A 15,826-nucleotide genomic window follows, 5' to 3' on the forward strand; every position below is an offset into this window, starting at 1 on the left:
ACCATAAAAAACTGTATTGACAAAAAAAAGTCAACATAGGTTCAAGAACTGGACCGAACCGTCGATACAGGTTTCGATTCCGATTTTCATGTTGGTAGAACCGCTTAGAACCGAACAGAATTGAACTGTGAATATAAATAGTTAATTAAATTTAATAGTGGTATACATGTGTCACTAAATGAATGGTGAAAATCAAACTGGTTTCACCTAGTTTGATTGCATAAGAGCATTTCTCAATTAAGTCTTCACTTGCACGGTTTACCTAATGAGATAAGGCACATATTTGAAAAAAATGAGGTCATTTTCTCTACTAGATCTCCAAATTTGAAATTCAAGTGTCAATTTTTTTTTTTTTTGATAGAGTGATCTTCAAGTGTTCAATTACATCCTGTTTTTTCTTTCCCTTTCCTGGGGCTTTTTTATTCTCTTGATAAGTCCTTTTGGGCTTTAAATATTGTATTCATACTAACATTTTTACTGCATAGTGGATCTATATGTATGTGTGGATGTATATTTGTATTATGAATGTCATATGTACATTTGAATTGTGTTTCTTTTTTTGTTTGCTTGGTGTCAACAATATTTGCATTTTTATTTAGTACTTGAAAATGACATGTTTTGTTTGTAACTTTGTATAACCATTTTAGAAGTCGTATTTGAATGCAATGCAAGCATGCAAAAACAAGAGCCAAAGAAAAGTAAACTTTGAATACCATTTTGATGTGGCATCAAATGACTTAGTATTCAGAATCGTGAACATGCATGAACTGAAACGAAATCGGTGTGGGCCGAATCGTATGGTTTTACTAATAAATTTAAGCGGAATGCACCAAACCGAACTGTTGATATTTCCTAGTTCCGGTATCGTTTTGAGGGTGGAACCACAGCGAACCGCATTGTGCTCACTCATTTTTACCTTTCACACACCCTTGTTAATGTTTGGCCATTAATCTTATCCAATTCATTCGATCTAATGACCAAAAATTAAAATGAGTATGTAAAAAGTGAAAATGGACACGTAAATAGCACTATCCTTATTAATAACAGAACATGATTACAACTTAATTTTATTTTCATAGTAATGTTTTTCTATATATATCCTCCTGTTCCTAATCAAATAAGAGCTTCGACAAAAGAACCAAAAAAAAAAAAAGAAAAAAAAAAAAAAAACAAATAAGAGCTTAGGGTTGTTTTCACAACCGACACTACTACTGCCTTTTTAAGAATTTTTTTTTTTTTTTGGGGTAAACTGTAAATAATCTTTTAGGACAACAACCATAAAGTACAAAGAGTAAATACCCAAGAGGCCTGATTACAAGATTAACACAAAGTAAAATTGGACCTCAAACCAAAGCTCAAAGCCGACTAAGTACAAGCACAAAGGGGCTAAAAAGTTAAACAAAAAAGAGCCCAAAAGAACAAAAGAAACCCTAATCTTCTTCTTCCACCGCCTCTGCTACAGGAACCAACTGAATCTGCAAGCTACGTCAGTTGGTAACTTTAGTGCTTCAAATATCTTGAATTCGATGGATTCTCCTTGAACTTGAAGCTTGAGGGTGCTTACTTTGACATCAATTAAAGCTCCAGCGGTTGCAAGGAAAGGACAACCGAGTAGAATAGGGATGTTTTGGTCTTCCTTCATGTCGAGCATAAGGAAATCGCTGGCAAGATAAATTGCTCTACTTTGATCAAAATGTCCTCAACAAGGCCCTTGGGATAAGTCACCGATCGATAACCCAATTGTAAAGAGATGGATGTTCTTCGTAGCTCTCCAATACCTAGCTACTCATAAATAGAATATGGCATGAGATTAACACTGGAACCAAGGTCTAAGAAAGCTTTATTAAATTTAAAATCATCAATAACACACGAGATAGTGAAACTCCCTGGATCTTGAAATTTTGGAGGCAGTTTAGTGATAAAAACTTCGCTGCAACAATTTGTAAGCTCAATCTTCTCATGGTCTGTAAATTTTCTCTTGTTTGTGCAAAGATCAAAAACTTCGCGTATGATGGAATTTGTGCTATAGCATCGAGTAATGGAATGTTGATTTGAATCTTTTTAAATTCCTCCAATATATCTAACATATGCTTGTCCTTTCTTTGCCTTTGAAATGTCTGCGGGAAAGGCATAGGTGGATCATAATTCTTCAACTTTAGAGCAGGAGCAGCAAGTGGCGAAGAAGGTAGTGGAATTGCTTCTTTGTCCTTCTCTTCTTGGTCCTTTGTTTCAGCGATTTCTTCCCTGCTATCATAAGTCTTACCACTCCTTGATGTTCTAATGGCATTAACTTTCTCCTTGCCTCTTGGGTTGGCTTCGGGTTGACTTGGAAAACGCCCCGGTTCTCTTTCACTCACTGCAGTAACGATTTGACCGATTTGTGCTTCCAATTTGCCGATGACTTGACTATTTATTTGCTGCCCTTCGATGAGAGTTTGCAAAAGTTAAGAGGTGGTCTTTATATATTCTGTATTAGCTTAAACCATCTGAGCTAATGCTTCTTCCCAAGAAGGTTTCTTGGTTTCTATAGATACTGCTCCTTGTTGCCATGGCTTGGACCCTTGGCTGAAATTATTCTTCCAAGCTAAATTAGGATGGTCTCTCCACCCTGGATTATTAGTATTTGAGAAAAGGGTTGTTTCTTTGATGGTTAAATGCATTGACTTGATTAGTCTCCTCCACTTCTAGACAAGTACCACTTTGAGGACAAAAATGAGTAGGATGGGTATGATCAACACAAATCGCACACGGTTCTGCATTTTTCGATAACATATTCACCACAACATCTAATTTCCTTGATAGTACAGCCACCTCATTAGATGAACTTACTTCATAGGTAGAATTCGGAGTTAACTCTTTACTATCCCATTGAGATGAATTTGTAACATTTTCAATGATAGTAGTTGCTTACTCTGGTTCTTTACCCAAGATATTTCCATCAGCTGTAGCATCCAATCTATGGCGGCATTCATCACTCAAGTGCGGGTAGAAGTATAAAATTAATTGCCATGGTAGAAACTGATGGTGCGGACAACTGATTATCAAAGCCTTGAATCTCTCAACCTCTGAGTTCTAGACTGAGTGTAAAACTTTTGAATGAACTTACTAGAAAGTTGAGTCCAAGAGTTAATTGATCTTGCTGGCAGAGTCTTGAACCATGTTCTAGCATCGCCCTTGAAAGAAAAAGGGAAAAACTTTAGGCGAGTGAACTCATCGGAGACACCTTTAATATTCTGTATCCCACAAATATCCAGAAAGTTGTCTACATGTTCACTAGCATCTTGATTCTCATCTCCAGAAAACTTGGGCAACATTTTAATAACATAATCTTTGATCTCATAAGAAGAAGTACCATCAATTTCAGGATAAACTATGCATGATTGTCGAGAAGAAAATTGCGGCATAGAGAAATCTTAAATGTTTCGAGGAACACCACCGTTATTGCCGTTCGCAGCCATCTCTACTTGTTCTTGTTTCTCCTTAGCCATCCATGCTCTTTGTTCCTTGCGAATTTGCCTACGCTTTCGTTCAATCTTTGGTTCGAATTCCACAAGCTACCTTTGTGAGGAACGAGTATCGATCATTCACCTACAAAGAACCAAAGAATGATTTCAGTGATTTGCTTGCAAATGTATCGCAGAGAACTGGTGATGATTAATGCAAACAGTGATTGATTTAAGTGAACACAAAGAAAAAGTAAACCAGAGAAGTGTAATTCCTAATAACTCACGGACTACAAACAAACAACTCCAACTGGAAGACTAGAAGACTCGGGGTGGTATAGAAGAATGAAAAGACAAAAGAAGGTATCCAAATAGAATATGATAACCGAATACTAATAGTCAGACAAGAAGAAAGTCAAATTAACAATTCAATAATGGGGATGCAACCAATGATTTTTATTTTTTATTTTTTTATATATAAAAAAAGGAAAAAAAAAAAGAAAGAAAGAAGGGAAGTGTAATCAACAAGCCGAGTCGGGATTAAAGGGCAATCCTTAGCAACGGTGTCAAAAACTTGATATGTATTTAAAGTAACCTAAATAATAGATTAATTTAAACCAAATTTAACTTGCAAGTGCATGAATCAATTGTAGAAATATATGCAAATATGAGTTTAATCTCACAGGTATTGCTTATAATACCAATTCAACCAATTGATTACACAAAACTTAACTTAATTAGGAAACAAATGATTGATTAATTGATTACGAAAAATAATTAAAACTCCAACTTATAATCAACTGAGGAATATGAAAAACGAAAACACACAACGAAAGAAGGTTTAACGAATTAATAGGATGAAAGCCTAAGGTCATGAATCCACCAATAACAATCCTATTCCCTTTTCTTCAAGTCGATTACTGTCCAATTACCATGCCAATATTTAAGGTTGTTCTTTCTAAGATATGAATTAATCGGTGGCCAGGCATCAACTCGTGTGTCTATACATGAAAATTGTATCCTATTGGTTAGGCATATAGTTAAACACATAAAAACCCATTAAGCATTGAAGAATCATATCAACCAATTAGGACTAGTTTGATATTGGTCATCCTCACTAGTTTGTCTACTCTTCTTAATCTTTTAAATCTAATTGATTGGTCATCCTCTTAGATTTATCTACATATCTAGAAGCAAGTGCACAATAATGGCCAATCACAAGAACAATTTGAAACTAGAATAAATTAAACACACAGATTAAAAATTAAACATGGAATGGAATCGAACAATAATCAACAAGATACTTCGGAAATAATCATGTCATGGTTTCATCATAAACCTTAGAAAAGTAGTTTAGTTACACGTAGTCATAACAAAAATCACAAAAGAAGTCATGGAAGAAGATAAAACCCACAAAAAAATGGTAAAGCACACTAAGCTTCATTCCTTCACTTTGGACGAATTCTCTGTATTCAATTCTCCCCCTTTAGATAGCCTAGGGCACTATATTTATTCTAGTAAAACCCTAAAAATTCTAATAGAAAACTATCCTAAAAGAAAACAAATTCCTAAATAATTAATGAGAGAAAATAGGAAAGAGTCCATCTTGGCTTGAGCACGTCATTTGACTTGCATGTCAAGTTTGAGGCCGATTTCTCTTTTGGAAAATTCTATAAAAATATGGGAAACGTAGCTTTACTCTTATCTTTCCAGGTATATATAGCACGCCACTTGGAAAAATCGGTAAAGACTTCAAATCTTCATTCTCCCACAGCTGCGCAATTCTGATGGGAAAACAACTTATGCAGGATTAATTTTGAAAACTGAAACATTTGGCTTATGGAAAATTATGAAATTTAGAACAACGATCTTTAGCCTCTTAGCTTCTCCAATTGGCCTTGCATCAAAACTCCTCCGGAAAGTTGAATTATCATAAATAAAAAAATGTCCTAAGTGAGCACAATGGCTGAAACTGAGAAAAGGAAAGTAATAAGGCTCTTTTGTAATCAATTCCTTAACAAAACTTAGGGATAAATGATATGAAATAATAACAAATAATGCACTTATCAGGTGGTGGTGGTCACTCATGGTTGACTCTTTTAGTATTTTTATTTTTAAATTTCTCACTCATAGAAATTTGAAAATAACACTTATTTACATTAAATTTGGGAATTAGAGGTCCCAAATTTCATTGTTCTTAGGCGATATTATAAATTTCTACGTTTATAAATCTAAATAAGGGAATTGTATGTCATTTTATAATTATGATTTTTGTCCAAATATCAAGTTTATTTCCCCCATCGAGCATCAATTTTCTTCAAGATTAGAAGCATCCGAGACGCCAAGGTACTCTTCTGGACGAGTACATCCGATCAAAGTTACCCCTACCAAGAATCAAGCCTCTTTTAGCGCATTCGTTTGTGAATTCTATGACAAGTATAATTAGAAGTAGCTACCACATGATAAGCAGAAGAGTAGAAAGAACAAGAACATCTGATGTTCTAGCTTTTCTGGTTGATCGAACACGCTTTCCCTCGGGCTTCTAACAACATTGTGAAAGGTTTGTTTCCTCTGCGGAAGATCTTCATAACCTCGACGATCTTGCCACCGAACTGTATTTTTGGTGGAATTATACCACAATCATCATTGTCTTACTATTGTGAACCCCTGGCCTTCAAAAAGTCCAGAGTCTTTGTGGAATTCTTGCGAGCGTGGCATCGGTGCTTCTGATGTGGTAGAAACTAACACATAAATTAAACCCTATAAATTATGTAATTGTAGTATGAGTAAATAAGGATCGTTCTATTCCAGGGATTAGAAGGGATGCTAATCAACACACATTAAACTTGTAAAACTAAAAACTAAGTTAAACTAACATCTAAATGATGATGGGGGAATTTTGGACGAATTTAATTAAAACAAAATAAAGGGCAGCAAGTAAATTAAGTTGTGAATGAAATATGGGTAAGAGGATAGCTAGAGAATTCTTCTCCGCATATGAAACAATGCATACAAATCGATTTCTAGTTATCTTCATATAAACCATGAATGAAAATACCCCAAATTAATTGTGAACATCACTAATTAACTCTCAGATTTTCCTAAGTTCATTGAATTGGACTCAGTGACGCAACCAAATTATTCTTCTCAAGTTCCCTAACTATGAAAAGCATGATAGAGATCATTAAGTTTTGTGAAAATCATAAGCATTGACAAGACATTCGTAACTATGAAAAGCATGACACTCCTGCCAAGAGTTTATTAACTCAATCATGACTAGTGACTTTTACTACTTGCAAATATAAGTTTATAACGATTAGGTGAAATTCCCTTATATTCTAACATAAAATACCTGCTTGCAAACTAATTGTGTACCCTTAATAAACATACAAGAATAAGTTCTCTATAAAGCAGATAAGTAAAATCACATTCATGTTTTATGAAACAATAACTAGATGTAATCAATTTATATGAAACATATGATCATGACTTCAAATTCACCTCTAGCTGAAAAAAAATTTAGTTATACATGTTCATCATAACTGAAAAACGATCTAAAATATACATTGAAAATTAAAACAAAGAGAGAAAGAACCCAGAAAACTCCAGCAACTTCAATGGATGATTGCAGGTTGTGGCACACACTTCTCTTTTCTTAATTGCGGCAATAATGTCTATATATAGGGTAAAGGCACAACTGAATCCCAAGAGAAAAAGGATTAGGCTGTTTGAATTATTTTAGGACTCCTAGAATCAGATAGGAAGTGTTGGAATGTGATAAGGATTTCTCCTTGCAGCTGGAGATAAGATAAAGTAGGATAAGATTTGGATAAGATAAGGTTGGATAAGATAAGATAAGGTTCCTCTCCAATTAGGATTCCTTTTTCTTGTGTAATTCCTTGTCTTCCAAGCCTCAACTTTAATTTCTCTAGAGTTTAGCACATGTCTAACACCATTTAAACACCAAAAACGTCCATCCCATATGCTATCCAATACAATTATACAAGTCCAATACTGCTCCAAATTGCCCCATTTGACTATTTATTGTCATCGTTACCAACTGGATCTACAATAATACGAAAAATAACTTAAATTACTACAATAAATGGATTTTAACTAAGTAAATGAAAAGAAATAAGATAACAAAGTCACATAAATATGCTTCTATCAAATTCCCCCACACTTAGCTTTTGCTAGTCCCCGAGCAAAACAAAGAAAACAAAACAAGACCTAAACCTTCCAACAATTGCCTCAGGGATTTCTAATGAAACGTGACATATTAATAATCACTACTTACATAGATTTTAGCAATCCTTACTCTTGAGCTTAAACTTAACCGTAGTAACCACTCACTGGCTCACATTTAATCAATTAAAAGAACATTTGAAAGTAGTAACATGTCTTAGAGAATTCATTCAATTCCTTACCAGATATACTCTCTATTTTCACACAAATTTTCTGACTACACTCCCTAAACTAAGTTTATATGAAAAGATTGATGTAAATATGTAGACTATCACTCACATATGTTATAACAAAGAAGGCACTTTCTGAATTTTATTAATACAAACTTGTATATGATCTCATGAATGGAATGCCACTACTTAGAAGCGAGAACCAGGGATTCCATATGCTCATACCAATTTCAAACTCCACATATTGAATAACATAACAATCAAGATAAAAGTCTAAGGTTTGTAATGGGGCTAAGGTATTGGCTAACAAATAAAGGTTAAGGATAAACAAAGGCTCTTAAAGTGATAGTAAGCAAAGTAATGAAATCAACACTTAGAATTCAACTTTTGATTGCAACATCTAACTATAAACACAAAGGGGAGATTCGTACAACTTTAGGGTTAGATTCACATTTTTGGACCCTTCTTCAGCAACCAACACTCATGAACTCATTCTCACTTCTTTTCAACCTCTTGTTTTTTTCTTCCTCAATTTTTTTTTCTTCAATGTTTTTCATCTTTTTTTTTCCTGCTTTTTGTTTTTTTCTTTCAAACGTACGCACTACTTCATTGGATTCAAAAGAACAAATTCTTCCCCCACACTTATTTTTCTGCAAATTGTAGATCAAAATAAATTCGCAATAAATCAAGCTCCACTATTCTTTAAGAACAAGGATATCGATATTCTTATACTAGGCTAGGTAGGGATAATGCAGGCTAACAAAGAAAATTGGCTAAATAAGGCTCAACGGGGTTAAACCTACAATACATATGCAAGGGATAAGGCTTTTTGGCTCTGGTGGTAACTAAGCACATTCATGTTGTTATTTGTTGTGCAATCAATTTTATCTTTTGAATGAAACAGACATGAATTCTAGTATTTGGAACTAAAATGAAAAAGCAATCTAAGTAGCAACCAAACAAAGAAATAATGAGATCATGCAACGACTTTAGAAAACAAGAATATCACAGATTAATAACTCTCCAAACAAAGAATATGCTCAAGTCTCACAGGGTTGTAGCGTTAGTTTGAGTTTCTTCCTTCAAGTATGTTACAAAAACTGATTTTTTTTCTCTTGTGATTACATGTGAATTCGTAAATGACAACTACAACTAAGTATTAACCAAAGAGCATATCAAACTTCCACCCATGTTTGTAACTTTCTTTAACAGTCATACAACTAAAAAACAAATCCTCATCATTGTGTTGGAAGGTACCCTAAGACACACACACAAGCAACAAAAACGACTCTCTTTGGTATTTTTCTCAAAATTTTTCGATTTTTTTTTCAATTTTTTTTTTATATGAAACACAATAAAACACTTTAAAACAATGAGTAACAATATTAATAGTGATAGTGATAGGAGCATATTCATGCGACTTAATTAGCTTGTTCTCATGCATTTATGTTGTGTTTACTTATCTATTTCAGTGTTTAAGGCCACTTTTGTGTATTTTCAGATTATAAGGCCAAAGTGTGCAAGAAGATGCAAATTGGAGTCGTATGGAGTGAAAGAGGAATGAATGAGTTGAAGACTTGAAGAAACGACGAATTCCTACGCCAACGATGAATTCTTACCAAAACGAAGAATCCTACTCAAACAAGGCTTCCTATTTTAGGAAAGTTGACCCTAAGTTTCCCGTTTTGGTAACCTTTCCTAATTCTAAACGTCCATATTTTCTAGCCACTTTATAGGCCTCGTATGCACTTTAGGACACAAAACCAAGGCCCTAGCCCTATTTCCCTTCCTAGCCGCACCTTTATATTTATGTTTTAATTTCCTATTTTCGTAAGCCTTTGAATTTATTTTCGTTAATAAAAATAAGCTAGGAACCAAACATATTTAAAACCCTAGGTTTTACATACTTAGCCGCACCTTTCCCATTATTCCACCCTAATTTCATTCTAATCCGTAGCACCCATTTATCCCATAATTCATCCATCTTCACGAAGCCACATTTTTACAACCTAATTCCACCCTTATTCCCCCCCAAAACCGAGCCACTTTTTCCCATATTCTATCCCATTTTTATTTTCTTAAAAACCGTACCCTAATTCACTCTAAACCTAATATTCTATCACAGCCGCACCATATCCCATTTTGATTACCATCCGCAAATTCCATACCCTAATATTCAATCCGTGCATTCCATATTCTAACCTAACAGCCGCAACACTAAGTCCATATTCTCCCCAAAAATTACAACCAAGCCGTCTTCCACAGATTTTTCCCATTATTACCGTGTATTCCAGGACCCAAGAAAACTAACAGCCGCAACACATTCCAAAACCATTCCAGCCGTGCCATCTCCCTGCACCATTCCAGCCGCAGCCTTCCTTCACACTTTCCACCACCATACAAACCTTCACACACCACCCCATAGCCTTGCCGCATCCCTAAACCACCTTAAATCTATCCCTAACCTAGAAAACCATCCAAAAACCACCCATAACCAAACTGTCGCAGCAAGGAGAAGAGGAAAGAGGACTTAGACGCGCAGAAATTCAAGTGGATTCGTTGGGCGTTCTAGGTGTAATCCATCCTTTGTTCTTTATGTTTAAATTCAATTTTATTTTTCTTGTTGTGACCATGAGAGGCTAAATCCCCCTAGTTAGCTAGGGGGTGATTCGAAACCATGTTTATGCTTGCAATATGAATTGATTACTTTTGGTTGGAATTTCATAAGTTGTGGATTCAATTCGTTCATCTATTTGATTGATAACTTATTTGTGTATGTTGATTGAGAGTGCACGCTTAATTTTCATGCATGAATATGATGCTAGATTATGAGGGAGTTTCACCTAATAGTTACAATCTTATAATCACAAGTAGTGAAGGTCGCTTGAAAACGATCGCGTTGAATGAATTCTTAGCATAAGTTTCATGCAATTCATAGTAACGAATGCTTCGTCAATGCTTATGTTTTTCATAGAACTTAATGATTCTTGCTTGTATCTCTATTATGCAATTCATGTAGGGAACTTGTAGGGAATGTTTTGGGTTGTCGTATGCAATCATCCAACTTAATAACTTGTGGAAAAACTGAGGGTTAATTAGTGCAATTCACGGTTAATTTGGGGCGTTGAGTTTCATAATTTATCGAAAGACCAACTGAAAATCAAATTGTATGCAAGTGTGACATGTGTGGAGAAGAACCTTCTAGCTAGCATTCATTCCATATTTCATCACATTCATATTTAAATTCTGCATTTAAATTACAATTTGTGCATTTAATTTATTTTCGTCAAAATCTCAATCCCCCTTTACCTTAGTGTCTAATTTAGTTAGAAAGTGTCTTAATTTGTGTTTTTAAGTGTTTTGTATTCTTTGAGTCTTTTGATTTGTTTGAGTGTTTTTATTGTTAGTTTTGCATTCTTTGAGTCTAGTTTAGTGTTTTAAAACTTTATTTTACGTTTTTGAGTCAGTTTCCAAGTGATTTTGCAATCCCTCCTAATCCCCGGTTAAGAACGATCCCTACTTATTCATATACTACAATTGTCACAAGAGGGTTTTAATTTGTGTGCTTACTTAGTTCGCATCAAATTTTTGGCGCCGTTGCCGGGGATTAGCAACTTTGCTAATCCCTTGGATTGTATTTTCTGTTTATTTTATTTTTGTTAAGTTTCTGACCTAATTTTGTTTTCCTTGTTTTAGGTACTAGTGCATGACTCGGAGTTCTCAACCGATTCGTGAGCATATCTCAGACTTTGACAGTGATTTTGAGAGAACTTTGAGACGAAGGAAGAAGCATCACGAATCAAATCCGCCAAGCCCGGAACCTGAGCTTGACGAACAAGGCCTAGAAGAGGAAGAAGAACCCACGGCAGGGATCTTTGAGGAACCCACGGCAGGGATATTTGAAGAGCCACAAGACATGGCCGTGGACAACCGTACACTCAAGGAGCTTTCCGCCTCAGGTTTGGATAATGCCGCACCCTTGTGCATTCAATACCCCACGGCTGCCCAAGGTAAGACGGATGAGTTTGAATTAAAGTCAAGTTTGCTTCATCATATTCCTAAATACCATGGCTTGTCCATGGAAGATCCTAACAAACATTTGAAAGAATTTGAAGTAGTTTGCTCTAGTATGACTCCCGTCACTGTTGACGGAAATATCTTGAAGATGAAGGCTTTTCCATTTTCTTTGATGGATAAAGCCAAAGATTGGCTATATGAGTTAGCTCCCGGAACCGTTACATCGTGGGAGAGCATGAAGAGGGCCTTTCTGGAGAAGTTTTTCCCAACTTCTCGCATCATCCTCCTACGCAAAAAGATAAGTGGAATCCAGCAAGAAGAATGTGAGTCTTTCCCTACGTATTATGAACGATTTAAATCACTTGTTGCTTCTTGTCCACAGCATTAGATGAAGGAGGAGTTGCTCTTGCAATACTTCTACGAGGGACTCCTACCTATCGAACGTCAAATGCTCGATGCATCGGCAGGTGGAGCATTGGTGGACAAAACGCCCAGGGATGCCAAGGTTTTGATCGCTAACCGAGCATTGAACGCTCAACAGTATGAGGGAGTAGGCCAAAGAGGACCTCCACGGCACCAAGTACATGAGGTAAGTTCAACGTCCGATCTTCATTCACAATTGGCTAATCTTACTTCTATTGTTTCACAGATGGCCGAGGGAATGAAGATGCAAGGACCTGTGGTATGTGGTGTATGTTCTATCCAAGGACATGCCTCTGAAAAGTGTCCTCAACTCATTGAGAATGGCGGATGGGAGAGTGCGAGTGCCATTGGTTTTCAAAGCCAAAATCAGTCAAGACATGATCCGTACTCCAACACGTATAATCCGGGGTGGCGAGACCACCCAAATTTCAGGTGGAGGGATTCCCAGCAACCTCAGAATCAAGGAGGCTTTAGGCAACAACCTCCGGGCTTCTTCACCAAGTCATTCGCACCCACACAAGCACCTCCACAATCTGCCCAAACAAGTTCAGGTAACTCTTTAGACAATGATACACTTATTAAGATACTAACGAAGTTGTCTAATGGGCAGGAAGATCAAGCGAAGGCTATGCAAAACCAAGATAAGAGGGTGGATCAACTTGAGAAACAAATTGGGCAGATTGCCGAGTTTGTAGGTAAGTTTCGAGATCCCGGACAACTCCCTAGTTCAACCATTCCAAACCCAAAGGGAGGGTTCAAAACGGCCAACGCAATCACCTTGAGAAGTGGAAAAGAAGTTGGCATTACATCCAAACCATCACCATCAAGCCCCGAAGAGGAGGAAAAATTGAGAATCGAAGAGGAGGAGATAGGCCAACCCACGGCAAAGGTGTTTCCACCTTTGCCGCAAGTTTGTATTGATCCAAACTTGTCTAATTCGGCCAAAAAGAGTAAGAATGTGTCAAATTCGGTTCCGACTAATGTTTTTCCTTTCAATGTGCCTTTTCCTAGTAGGTTCATGCAAACAAAGAAGGAGGAGCAGGAAAAAGACATTCTGGAGACGTTTCGGAAAGTCCAAGTAAACATTCCTTTACTTGATGCCATTAAGCAAGTGCCCAGGTATGCAAAGTTTCTAAAAGAGTTATGCACAACTAGGAAAAGAATTGCAAACAAAGAAGTTGTGAAAGTGAATGAAAATGTATCAGCGGTTTTGCAACGAAAGTTGCCTCCAAAGTGTAAGGATCCAGGGAGCTTTACTATCCCATGCACAATTGGAAACACGAGATTTAAACAATGCATGTTAGATTTAGGTGCTTCTATTAATGTCATGCCATATTCCATTTATGCATCGATGAACCTTGGTGAGTTAAAACAAGATGGCGTTATAATTCAACTGGCCGATCGTTCTAATGTTTATCCCAAGGGAGTCCTTGAGGATGTTTTAGTGCAGGTCAATCATCTCATCTTTCCTGCAGATTTTTATGTCTTAGAAATGGAGGATTCGAGCCATGCTCCATCATTGCCACTCTTGCTAGGCCGTCCGTTCATGAAAACGGCTCAAACGAAGATTGATGTGGCCAAGGGAGCACTAACAATGGAGTTTGGTGGTGACATAATTAAATTCAATGTTTATGATTCTGTTAAGACTCCTAATGATAGCCATTCTTGTTTTGTTGTAGATGTGTCTAAGGACAAAGGGCCGAAAGGATCCACACTTACCACGAAGGATGTATTGAGAACTACCGTTGGAGAAGAACTTGGAGTGATTGCCCTACAACCACCAAATATGGCCGAAACTTCAAATAGAAACATTGTTGATAGGGCGGCCACTTTTGAGCCCTCACCACATTATTTTTGTAAGTCTTCAATTCCAATCTCAATTCCTATTTCAACTAATAGGTTGTTACCTTCGTTGATGCAGGAGCCCAATCGATATAAAGGTGGTGGGAGCAGTTACATGGAGTGTCGGAACCGAAATACCACCAGCAGGGAGGATCATTATCCCCTCCCATTCATCGAGCCGTACTATGAGAAATGTCAAGGAGTATACCGTGGAGGACATAACCCTCCATTCCGTGAGCCCTAGTAAGGAGTGAAGAAGGTTTCGTCCGGCTGGAAGACGTTAAAGCAAGCGCTTCGTGGGAGGCAACCCATGCAATCAACAAAGGAAGAACTTGGGAATCGCTCCACACTCAGATTTGCGTCCCTAAACCCTTCCCTTTGTTGCTTACTTTATGTTTTGTGTAATGTTTTTTTTTATTGTGTTTAAAACATTGAGGACAATGTTTAGTTTAAGTATGGGGGGGGTAACATTCTGTTTTGAGATATTTGTGCATGAAATTCGTAGAGTTTTACCACCTAACATGTCTAAACTTGTTCTTTGCTGTTTTTAAGTGTTTTTAAGCTATTTTAGAGTGTTTAAGAGTGTGTTGATTTAAAAATCCGAAAATCCCACAAAAATTTGAAAAATTGTTTTGAAAAACCCAAAAAGAGTTGTTTTTGTGTGTTTTTTGTGTCGTAGGTCACCTTCCAACACAATGATGAGGATTTGGTTTTTAATTGCATGATGGTTAAAGAAAGTTACAAACATAGATGGACGTTTGATATACTCTTTGGTTTATGCTTGGTTGTAGTTATAGTTTACGAATTCACATGTAATCACAAAAGAAAAAATCAGTTTTTGTAACATGCTTGAAGGAAGGAACTTAAACAAACGCTACATCCCTGTGAGACTTGAGCCTAAACGTTATTTAGAGAGTTGTAATCTGTTCATCATTGTTTTCTAAGTCGTTGCATGATCTCATTATTCATTGCTTGGTTACTAATTAGAAGGCGTTTCATCACTTTGTTCCAAATGCTAGAACTCATGCCCATTTCATTCAAAGCATGTTATTGATTTGCATAACACATATTCAAGATGAAGTTGTGTAGTGAACACTATAGCCAAATTGCCATATTTCCCTTTTCATTTGTTTTGTAGGATTTAACCCCGTTGAGCCTTGTGTAGCCTATGTTCTTTGTTGACCCGCATTATCCTCACCTAGCCTAGATTAGGACCATCCGTACCCTTGTTCTTGAAGCATAGTAAGCATGAATGAATTCCCTTTGATTAATGTGTGTAGAAAATAAGTGTGGGGGAAAGTGTATTCATGTGAGTTTTTGTGCCATAGGCACGGTTAGAAAAAAAAAAAAAAAAAGAAAGAAAAGAAAAGAAAAAAAAAAGAAAGAAAAAACAAATTGAAAAGTATTGGTTGTTGAAGTAAGGGCCCAAAACAATGAATTAGGCCCTAAGAGTTGTTTGAGTTTCCCCTACTGTCTAAAAGTTGATTTTTGCATTCTAAGGGAATTCTAGGTCTTAATTTCATTACTTTACTTATTATTGCTTAAAGAACTTTTGTGTATCCCTACCTTTCCTTGTGATCCAATACCCCAAGCCCCGTTACGACCCTTGACTTCTATCTTGAGTGTTGTGCATTTCAATTGTGGAGTTTGAATTTGGTATGAGCATATGGTGTCATTGGTTCTCGC

General features: G+C 36.4%; 1 long non-coding RNA gene across 1 annotated transcript; it reads right to left on the reverse strand.

Annotated features, from left to right (window-relative positions):
- Nucleotides 1–1,830: 1,830 nt before the first annotated feature.
- On the reverse strand, nt 1,831–3,794 carry LOC125475679. Its single transcript, XR_007257030.1, has 2 exons — nt 3,731–3,794; nt 1,831–3,588 (listed from the first exon to the last, which is right to left on the reverse strand). It is a non-coding gene; the product is annotated as an uncharacterized LOC125475679 (long non-coding RNA).
- Nucleotides 3,795–15,826: the final 12,032 nt, after the last annotated feature.

The sequence above is a fragment of a genome, unplaced genomic scaffold (assembly GCF_019419815.1).
Source record: "Pyrus x bretschneideri cultivar Hongxiangsu unplaced genomic scaffold, Pyrus_bretschneideri_v1 Contig16, whole genome shotgun sequence".
Taxonomy (NCBI): Eukaryota; Viridiplantae; Streptophyta; class Magnoliopsida; order Rosales; family Rosaceae; genus Pyrus; species Pyrus x bretschneideri.